Source organism: Rosa chinensis, chromosome 7 (assembly GCF_002994745.2).
Source record: "Rosa chinensis cultivar Old Blush chromosome 7, RchiOBHm-V2, whole genome shotgun sequence".
In the NCBI taxonomy this organism is placed as follows: Eukaryota; Viridiplantae; Streptophyta; class Magnoliopsida; order Rosales; family Rosaceae; genus Rosa; species Rosa chinensis.
The window spans coordinates 58,388,737-58,398,446 of NC_037094.1; the positions used below are offsets into that span (position 1 = coordinate 58,388,737).

Consider the following 9,710-nt stretch of genomic DNA (forward strand, 5'->3'; position numbering starts at 1 on the left):
CCTTTAGCGATTGCAGGTTACTATTTATGCTGAAACTAATTGTTTTTCAAGGTAAGCGTATGAACGTTTAGTTACTTTTGTTTAAGCATATGGCTAATAAAAATTTGTATGAATTAATATAGTTACAGACTATTCCTTCAGATTTTTTTTTCTTTGTTATTTTTTTTTGGAATGGAAAGTTTGAATTTTAAATCTCTTTCAACATTTTGAATGGCATATATTACTAGACCTACTAGCTTGTTTCTTCAACATAATTAACAATTAGTTAGTAACTAGCCTGTGGTTGCCTGGTGATATATCTGGGTTACTTACAGTTGAAACCATCGTATGGTCAAACATTAGTCTGTTCAAATGGAGATATACCTATGTGAAATCATAATTTTTTTTTTTTCTTTTTCACAGTGAAAACAGAACAAGAGTGGGCTACAAATTTCATCAGAGATGGCTCTTGGTATTGCTCTACAAATTTGATTGCTGATCTTTCTACACTTTGGTCAGAAATTTCAGCTGTTTGACTTCCTTATTCAAACATGGAGGATAAGCTGGTGTGGTTGGATTCTTCTGATGGGAGTTTATCTTTATCTATAGCCTATGAGTTCAAGAGGAGTAAACATGCAATTGTTCTTTGGGATAGATGGGTTTGGCGTCAATGCTTTCGTCCTCGAAACTCTGTTACTTTAGGGAAATTTCTTCATGGTAAGCTTTTAACAGATGATCTCTTACTTCAGCGAGGCTTTTCTTTTGCTTCTATGTGCTCTCTCTGTCATGCATCTGCTGAGACGGCCCACCACCTTTTTTTTTTAGTGCTCTTTCTCTATGAAGGTATGGTCTGCAGTTTTATCTTGGTTTCAAGTCAGTATTCATTTACTGGATATATATGATTTCTTCTCTTACCCACCGCAACATGGTTTTGGTACTCAATTGCAATTGCTATGGTGGGGAATGATGGGAACTGGCTTCTACTCTCTTTGGGAGGCTGGAAATTCTATCCGTTTTGATGAGCGTCGCTTAACTACTGATTATTTGATTCGCTCTATCAAGCAGCAAATTCGAGAGGTTGATTCTTGGGGTTTAGGAATTATGCGTAACTCAGTAGATGAGTTTTGTATTTTCAGTGCTCTTAGAATCAGCGGTCGAGCCTCAAGATCACATCAAATTCGTGAGGTAAATTGGCATGCTCCTTGTGCTTTTCAATTAAAGGTTAATACAGATGGTGCTGCTCGTGGGACACCAGGACTCGCGGGCTATGGAGGTATTTTTCGTGACCACTTGGGTAATTGTATGGGTTGTTTTGCTGGTTCCTTAGGTATTGCTACTGCCCTAGAAGCAGAGCTTCAAGCCATTATTCATGCAGTTTCAATAGCATAAGGAAAAGGATGGACTTCTCTCTGGATTGAGTGTGATTCAGCTATAGCAATTCACTTTCTTGCCAATAAAAATTACTCAGTCCCTTGGCGTCTAAGTGTTGATTGGGTCAATTGTTGTATCAGTACTCTCTCCTCTATGCAGATTCAATTTTCACATATTTATCGAGAAGGGAATCAAGTGGCTGATTGCTTAGCTAACTATGGGGTGGATCATGAGGGGCATTATTGGTGGGACTCTTGCCCTCCTTGTGCATCAGCTGCCTTTGTTCACAATCTGCAAGGGTTACCGAATTTCCGTATTAGCTAATTCGGAAGTGCTTGATAGATTTCATGCAACGGTGGTTTATGCTGCATGATTGCTCTATTCATTAGTTTGTAACTATTTTAGCTCAGTGCTCACTTTGAGTACTTTATTTCATTTTGTTTTCAGAGAGGTTTTGGTTCTTGTCCCCCTCTCTCTTCTTGTGTTTTCTTTTCATTTTTTAATAAAATAAAATAGTGGGATGGGCGGTGGGTTCCCGGTTGCGATGGCCCCCTTTCTTTCGAGATTGTGGGTGGGTGCCAGTCACCCCAAATCGGCTGTCACAGAGGAACTAATATCGCCTAATCCTCTATTTAATTTAAAAAAAAAAAAAAACAAGAGTGGGCTGGATTACTCTTTTGCTATGGGGCGGGATGGATTGGGTCTCTATGGCCTATAATACTGTTAATTTTAGTTTGGGTCGCAAAAACCAGAGCCTTAGTTGGAACATTTTTATATAAATTTCGAGGTTTCTAGGTTTTTGTTAGAATAATTGTGCGTGAATTTCCTAAAAGGTGGGTGTACTCGGAATTTTTTTGGGATGTTATTCTTCTAGAATAGGGTTTCATGAGGTTCTAAGGAACGTTTCTTTCTGTCGATCTCATAAAAGTGTTTTGTTTTTGTATTGCTTTCTGAATTTTAATGAAATGGCTGATCTATTTCCATAAAAAAAAAAAGGAGTGTTGAGAATATGAATTCCATGTTGGAAAATAGAGATATTTTTTATGGGATTGTAACTTCGTCCATTGTCAATCAATTAATATTGATTACGAAACCAACATCTTTTTTGAATTTCCACCTCCTTATAATTTGTTCTTTGCATTATTGGTTCCCAGGAATCAACCTTCCTGGAATTGAGTCAACTTTCTCTGAGTCAACCTTCCTGGAATTGTGAACATGATCAGAACCAAAGTAGATGAAGATTCATTTTGTTGGCCTCTCGACACAGTAAACACTACAGAGTCACACGGTATAGGTGCAAAGAGTCAATTTGATCATTTGGGTTTTTGCCTTCACAGTGAAGAGGCATTTATTTGAAATGTAAGAATAACGCAATGCATTGTTTTGTCTTGCCCTGTTTCCCAAAGAGAGAGTATTTTAACTTTGCACAGTTTAATCATATGGATAAAGAGGAGAATTGCACAAGGCATTTGCGGTTGTTCTCAGGAGTCATGAGATTGAAGATGGACTGATATATGTAGTTTAGTCGAGACCACAAATCTCGCCTTAGCAACCGCATATTGTGTTGCATTTGTTTGTTATCACTACTACAAAAATTAAATCAGACGACGGCTAAAAACCGTCGTCTGATATGGAGGCAAAGCGTCGTCTATCGAGGCGCCGTCTGATAAAGATCGATTGTAGGAAACCGTCGTGTGAAGGGCTCGGCAGCATGGCGCGCAGCATGTCGGCAGCATTAGCTGTTGCGTGACTATTCTTCAAACGACGGGCGACTTTAGAAACTGTTGTGTGAAAGCAATTCAGAGGTCGCTTTATTTTTTGCCCGTTGTGTGACTTTCATTCAGACGACAGTTTTTCAAAGTATCCATTATCTATTTTACATTCAGACGACAGTTTTTATTTTTGGGTCATTGTGACTATTGTGCACATACGACAGTTTTTTTTGTGGTAATTGTTGTCCTAATAGAATGATTCAATGCATTATATTTGCTGGATGTGGAATCAAAAAAGACCAAATTAACTTATCAAAATATATATATATATATATAGAAGAAATTGTTATAATTCACATCATGCACCAAAATGAATTGTGCAAAGTTAATCTTTTATCCCCAGAAGGAGTACATCTAATAGTACTCTCCTAGCAAAATACATCTAGAAATTTACTTGTGTCTAGCTTTGCTGCTCTCATGGCCTCATTGGAGTCTAGCTTTGGAAGTTTCCAAGCACTAACTCTGTAGGATTGCGAGTAATAACCTGATCCTTTGAGATATCCATAACCCAACATCTTTAAGTTGCTTGTTTCTTGAAGCATCTTGCTAGTTCATGGATTACAAGCTCTCTAAAAGATCATGTCCTGCTCCCTCAGCAATCACAATAACCATATGTCCATTTTCTGAGTCGTTTTTCAGTGAACTCAAAAAGTCCACATCATCCTTTTAGGAAAGAAAGGGGGAATCTGGAATCAAAAAATAGTCCACATCGCGACTGGCAAGTGTAGCATACATAGCTATGAAACTTGCAACATGAATATGTAGGTGCTATGTACAACTGCAAGCAGTCAACAACAAAATCAGCATGACAGAACCAAATTCATTTAGCATCTAATGTTGTACAAAAAGATATTAATGAAGCTGCATACGTACTCTAGTTGATAATCCACAAGTTAACAACATATGAGGTTGATATGATTGTCAATTCAATGACATTAAAGCAGCAACTGTGTATTTATAACTAAAGATGTACAGGCCACAACAATGAAAGACCAAAAAGACATAAAACTACCATTGCATTTGAAGAAAGTACAAGACCTCCGGGTTTTAGCCAGCGATCTATGGTTGTAATGACACTTCCAACCACACTGTTGAAAAGTAAGCATGTCAACTTTATAATTTCGAACCATATATGCCCATGTATATATTCAGAGGCACAGTTTTTTTTTTTTTTTTTTTTGAGACTAGGGTATCCGAATCTTTTGACCCGACTATTCCCTAGGTCCCCCGCCTGACCCCACAACATTTGGGGAACTGGAAACTCTAGCAATTGCTAGGTGGGTACCTTGGGAGAGGGTCGAACCCCAGACCACTTGGGAGCAAACCAAGGGCCTGACCGCTAGACCAACAACTCTTTGGTAGAGTTATAAACTAGCAGTAATTATACAATCCAATAACCAACATTTTAAGAATATAATATACAAAATTTTGATAGCTACCTCATACAGAAGCATGTATCCCATCCACTCTGGAATTATAACATCAAAATAGGCTGAAACTATCTTGCCTTGAAACTCATTTTATAATGTGATGAAACAAAAATGGAATGACAATATAACAGTACAGAACCTATTACAGGTTACCACTCATCGATGGTTATTTCAGATGTTCATAAATCATAACATAATTCAAGAGAGAAACAACAATATTAGTTTACTTGATCAAAAAAAGAAAATAAGAAAATGTTGAGTAATATAATCAGGGGCTTCTAGCCATGTACCTTCAGGACACCTTTCACAAGGTAATCCGATCTATCCTCTCTCAACCAGCATCAAGTAATACATATATCGTTCCTAAACCCTGATTCTCCACCTAAGTACTGGTTGATTCATGAACAACAATCAGTAAGCACAAAATAATCTGAAGGATGGTCCTTTCAAATTCTGTAAATCAGAACACTACCACTGCATAGATTTAAACTTTTTACCTGTACTGGTAACAACTACTGAGGCATCTACCTTTGTGGACTTCATCTCATCCAAAGTGGCAAGCGTATCCATCCCCCTTTTTGAATCCAAGCATATGTTCTCCAAAGATTTCATGGCATCTCCCTCTTCTACTTCTCCTCATCCGCTTCCTGAAAACAAAACAGCATATACAATCGAGTCATCGAACAATGTACACAACAGCATAAAAAATCTGGAAACAAAAAACTCATTTAATAAGCACTACGCTTCCTTCCAATACCTCATCCTCATTACGCCAAGGTTCAAAATTTAGTGTAGCCCCGGCCTCCACCACATAGTCATGTGATAAACCCAATTCCAATAGATGATTTGCAGTACATAAAATCAAATACCAAGAGGGAGAGCCACTACTTTTCTTTCTTTCGTTCTTCCTCCCCCCCCCCCCCCCCCCAATTTCTTTTTTCCTCTGAATCTCTTCTTTTTTCCCTTCTTTCCTGTTCTCTTCTTGCTTTTTCGTTTTTGTTCTTTTGTCTCCTCTCTTTTTCTTTTCGTCCGTAGAAAATAAATGGTTTTGCCCTCTGAAAACCCAAAAGCCACTATTATGCAAACTATAATAGGAAATCAATGATACACAATCGCTCACTCGATCAAATATGCCTAAACTTTTCATGCTATACCCAATCGAATAAACTTAGCAGAAATCAAAGAGAAAAAAGTACCCAATTGAAATCAAGACTGAAACTAATTTAGTCTAAAATCCAATCCAAATTACGAACCCATAAACTAATTGAGAAAAATAAAGGAACTAAATAATAAAATGTCCATGATCCAAAACATTAAACAACTAAATATTAAGTTAGACAAAGCCATAACAAAATCTAGTCAGGCTGACTCGTGATGCTGCTGCTTCTTTATTCATATACAATCTTTCTCGCAGATAGAACACAAATGATGGTTGAATAATCAATTATGAGGATACTCAATCGTAAAAACCACTCAAACCGCCCAATAAAGAACTAGTTGATGTAAATAGAAATTACATTATATTACAAGGAAGGGTGGATCTATGTGAATTAAAGTTAGTTGCTAACTGGACACACCAGTGCAAAATTCAATTGTTTCTGAGCAATTGTTTCTCTCACATTCTAAATCCAAAGAAACGTAACTCTGACATGGATAGAGCATACAGTGGCTACCCTATGTAGTAATAATTATAAACTTTGTGTATAACACATTTCCAATTGAAATTAACAATTTGATCTAGCTTTTAATAAGTCACTACTGATAACACTCTAATGACTAAGAATGCATTATGCCTGTAACAAACACGTAAGGAGCATTACAAATAGGAAGTAACCACAGAAAGACAAATTCTTACCCATATGACCAGTAAATGTATGCATGGAATCATCAGGCTCATCTGAAAACAACAAAAAAGGTACAATACCAAACAATCAAATTGACTCGAGAGCAAGCGAAAGACAAATATCATAAATAAGGAATTGTATGCCAAACAATGATGTACCAACTGCTTAGTCGTCTGCACATAATGTATACACAGTTCCCCTAAAGATCAAAGTAATAGGTATGTAATGAGATGGAGTACCTCAGTTGCATCACGGCGAAGGGCCAGCATGCCTGCCTCCACACAAACTGCGTTTAGTTGTGCACCATTGAATCATCAGTAGAGCGAGCTAATTCTTCAAAATTGACGTCCGGGTGAACATTCATCTTCCTAGAGTGAATCTACAAAATTAATGCAACAAATTAAGTTAGATCCAGGTAAGAGCGAAATTCTCCCAAAACATAACCAATTGTAAAAGACAAACCTGCAGAATCCGAGCTCTTGCTTCTTCAGTGGGATGTGGAAACTCAAATTTACGATCCAATCGACCGGAACGCATAGGAGCAGGGTCAAGGATGTCAGCATGATTTGTCGCTGCTATCACCTGTAATTTTCAGACTAATTAGTCTAACTCAACCGAAAAGTGCCTGAGAATCTTCATCATTATCTATATTCCAAGTCTAAATGTTGAATACTCGCCAGATGCAGAACATAGTGTTCTAATCTTTGTATAAAGTTATATTATATTGTATGACTAGTAATATAAATGCTAAATTTTTTATATGTAAACCTCCTATTCCTCTATATACTAAATAATTTCAACTTTTGAAGTTTTGACCCTATTTCTTAAATGACTACACTTTACAAAGGAAATTAAACTTTTGATGATAAAATCATATAAGTCACAAAATTGGAGGTCTACTATACTTTATAATCTGTGTGCAACCATGTGTCACAACAAAATAATAGCAAAAAAAAAAAACTTCAAAATCTACAAAGTGTTCTCAAATAGTCATAGTTACAAGAGAAGTGAATATATGAAAACAAACAAACCTTGATCCGGTCATCACTACTAAAGCCATCAAGTTGATTAATCAATTCAAGCATTGTACGCTGCACCTCCCTATCACCACTCATTTCACTGTAACCAATAATGAGAGAACAAATTCAATCAGGAAAGCTATTGACTTTAAAATTTTGACTCCATTAATACAGATATGAGTATGGGATACAAACAATGAGCAAGTCAACAGCCTATGCCTAATGTCAGAAACTTGCCTGTTTCTCTAGCCCTCCAATATCATTGTAATCTTCAGTTGGCTTCTCATCAACCTCCATAGCCCTCCAATATCAATGTTTGCCCCATTTTCCTCAGCTTCATCTTCTGGATTCATTTCTAATATCTGAAAACGTTACAAGTCAGAACCAGGTAATGTTAGAAGTACAACAAACTATCATCTTAAAAAACAGGTTCAGAGCTCAAAGGTTTGCATGTAGTCTATATATGCAACTTATGACCCAAACAAGTTATATGATAGTTCAAAACATGTCTTTCAACAGCTTAAAATTAAATTGGTACAAGTCTGTCATAAGTTAAAACTTCAGCTAATGCATATCTGGCACATTAATTAGCTAGGCTAACAAGGCAAATTGGACACTTCTTCATTTGCATCCCGGACATTCAGGACCACAATAACTGTGCTTACAGCAAGAAACACAGAGACTAAAAAACCTAAATCCCACAGAAAAAAGGAGCATACCTCAACAATGTTGCCGACCAAGTAGGGCAACTGCTTATTGAGATTAATCTTTTCCTGATTCTCCTTTATCTTTTCCTTGTATGAATCCAGCTCCAAGTTTGTTCTTTGCAATTCTTCCTTCAATCCCACAGCAAAAAGTCAGACAAATTCACTAAAAGAATCATAAAATCACATAAGAAAAATACTACATGCTTATCCTTTAACAACCCAATAAATCCCAAAACAAAATTTCACAAACCCCCCAAATCCCAATAAATCCTATAGTTTGAAGTCAGTTCTCCATACAATTAAATTATAATACATCTAAAGTTGTTGATTACATTAAAAATGAAGAAATATATACCTGTATTTCCAAGCTGCTTTGTTATCTTAGAAAGGTTGGATCCTCCCACAATGCCCACTGTAACAACCTGAAATCCAACAAGGATATAATCATCCACTGAGACACTCACCACCCAACCCCTCATAAAAAAAAGAGCCCCTGCATATATGTAAACTTCCAGACAAATAAGTTATGTACCTTCTTGAGTTCTCGCCTGAATCCTAACATTTGTGGAGTAACATCCTACCATTCCAATGAAATGTATGAATTAGAGATGTTTTAAAGAGCATGTACATACATATGAGTACATCCATATTGAATCAGTAAATTATTGTTTAAGATCCCTACTTAAAAACAAAAGAGACTTAGAGGAAACTAAAATCAGAGATATCGTACCTTTCTGGGAGCAGTGAGAGTCCCATCAACATCAAACAAGGTAATCACTCCAGGCTTCGTAACCGCCATTTACAGTCTGCTACTTCTCCTGCACACCAAATTCAGAATAACACAATGCTCAAATTACAGTCTAGATCTTTTGATCAAAGAATTGAGCGTCAGCTTGTCCAAAATGAACCCTTTGAATCAAACACGAGAATTCGACTTTGGAAAATAACATTATGCAAGTATAAAGAACCAATGCCCAGAAAACTAAGCAATAAAATAGCAAACAAGTATCCACCCAGATGTTGAAATTAAATTGGGACGTTTACCTTTCGGGAGGCAATCAACTTTCACCGGTACCGCTGCGATGGGATTCTTCGTCACCTGTCACCGACTCGATCTTCTTGACCCGTTCATGGGGTCGAAGGAGCTCGAGCTTCTTGTTCTTCTGCTCATATATAGAGAGGCTGCCTTGGATTATGTAAGAGAAAGAGGACTCGAAGAATTGGAGCAGAGAGAGTTTCCAATCTAGGCTCTCTCCGGTCTGTTTCGAAGCGATAATGATGGGATGAATTCACCATCAATCCTATGAGGCGGAAACTGGTTTAGTTGTCGGGGAGAGGAGAGAGGAGAGAGGTCCAAGGTTTCAAAATGATGGATTTGGGGTCTAGGGTAGAAGATAGAGGGAAAGAGGAGAGAGGAGAGAGGTCTAGGTTTTAGATTTGATGGATTTCGACACCGTGTAGAACAGAGAGATATGGTTGAAGTGAGGATGCACTGATAGTTCATAGTTATGGGTTTTGGTTATGGGTCTGTGTATGTGTCGAGAGAGAGAGAGAGAGAGAGAGAGAGAGAGAGAGTGAGGAGCTGTCA

The 9,710-nt window shown here is 37.3% G+C and overlaps 1 long non-coding RNA gene across 1 annotated transcript; it reads right to left on the reverse strand.

Annotated features, from left to right (window-relative positions):
• Positions 1 to 6,411: 6,411 nt before the first annotated feature.
• LOC112179983 lies at positions 6,412 to 6,933 on the reverse strand. Its single transcript, XR_002928021.2, has 3 exons — positions 6,859 to 6,933; positions 6,636 to 6,775; positions 6,412 to 6,449 (listed from the first exon to the last, which is right to left on the reverse strand). It is a non-coding gene; the product is annotated as an uncharacterized LOC112179983 (long non-coding RNA).
• Positions 6,934 to 9,710: the final 2,777 nt, after the last annotated feature.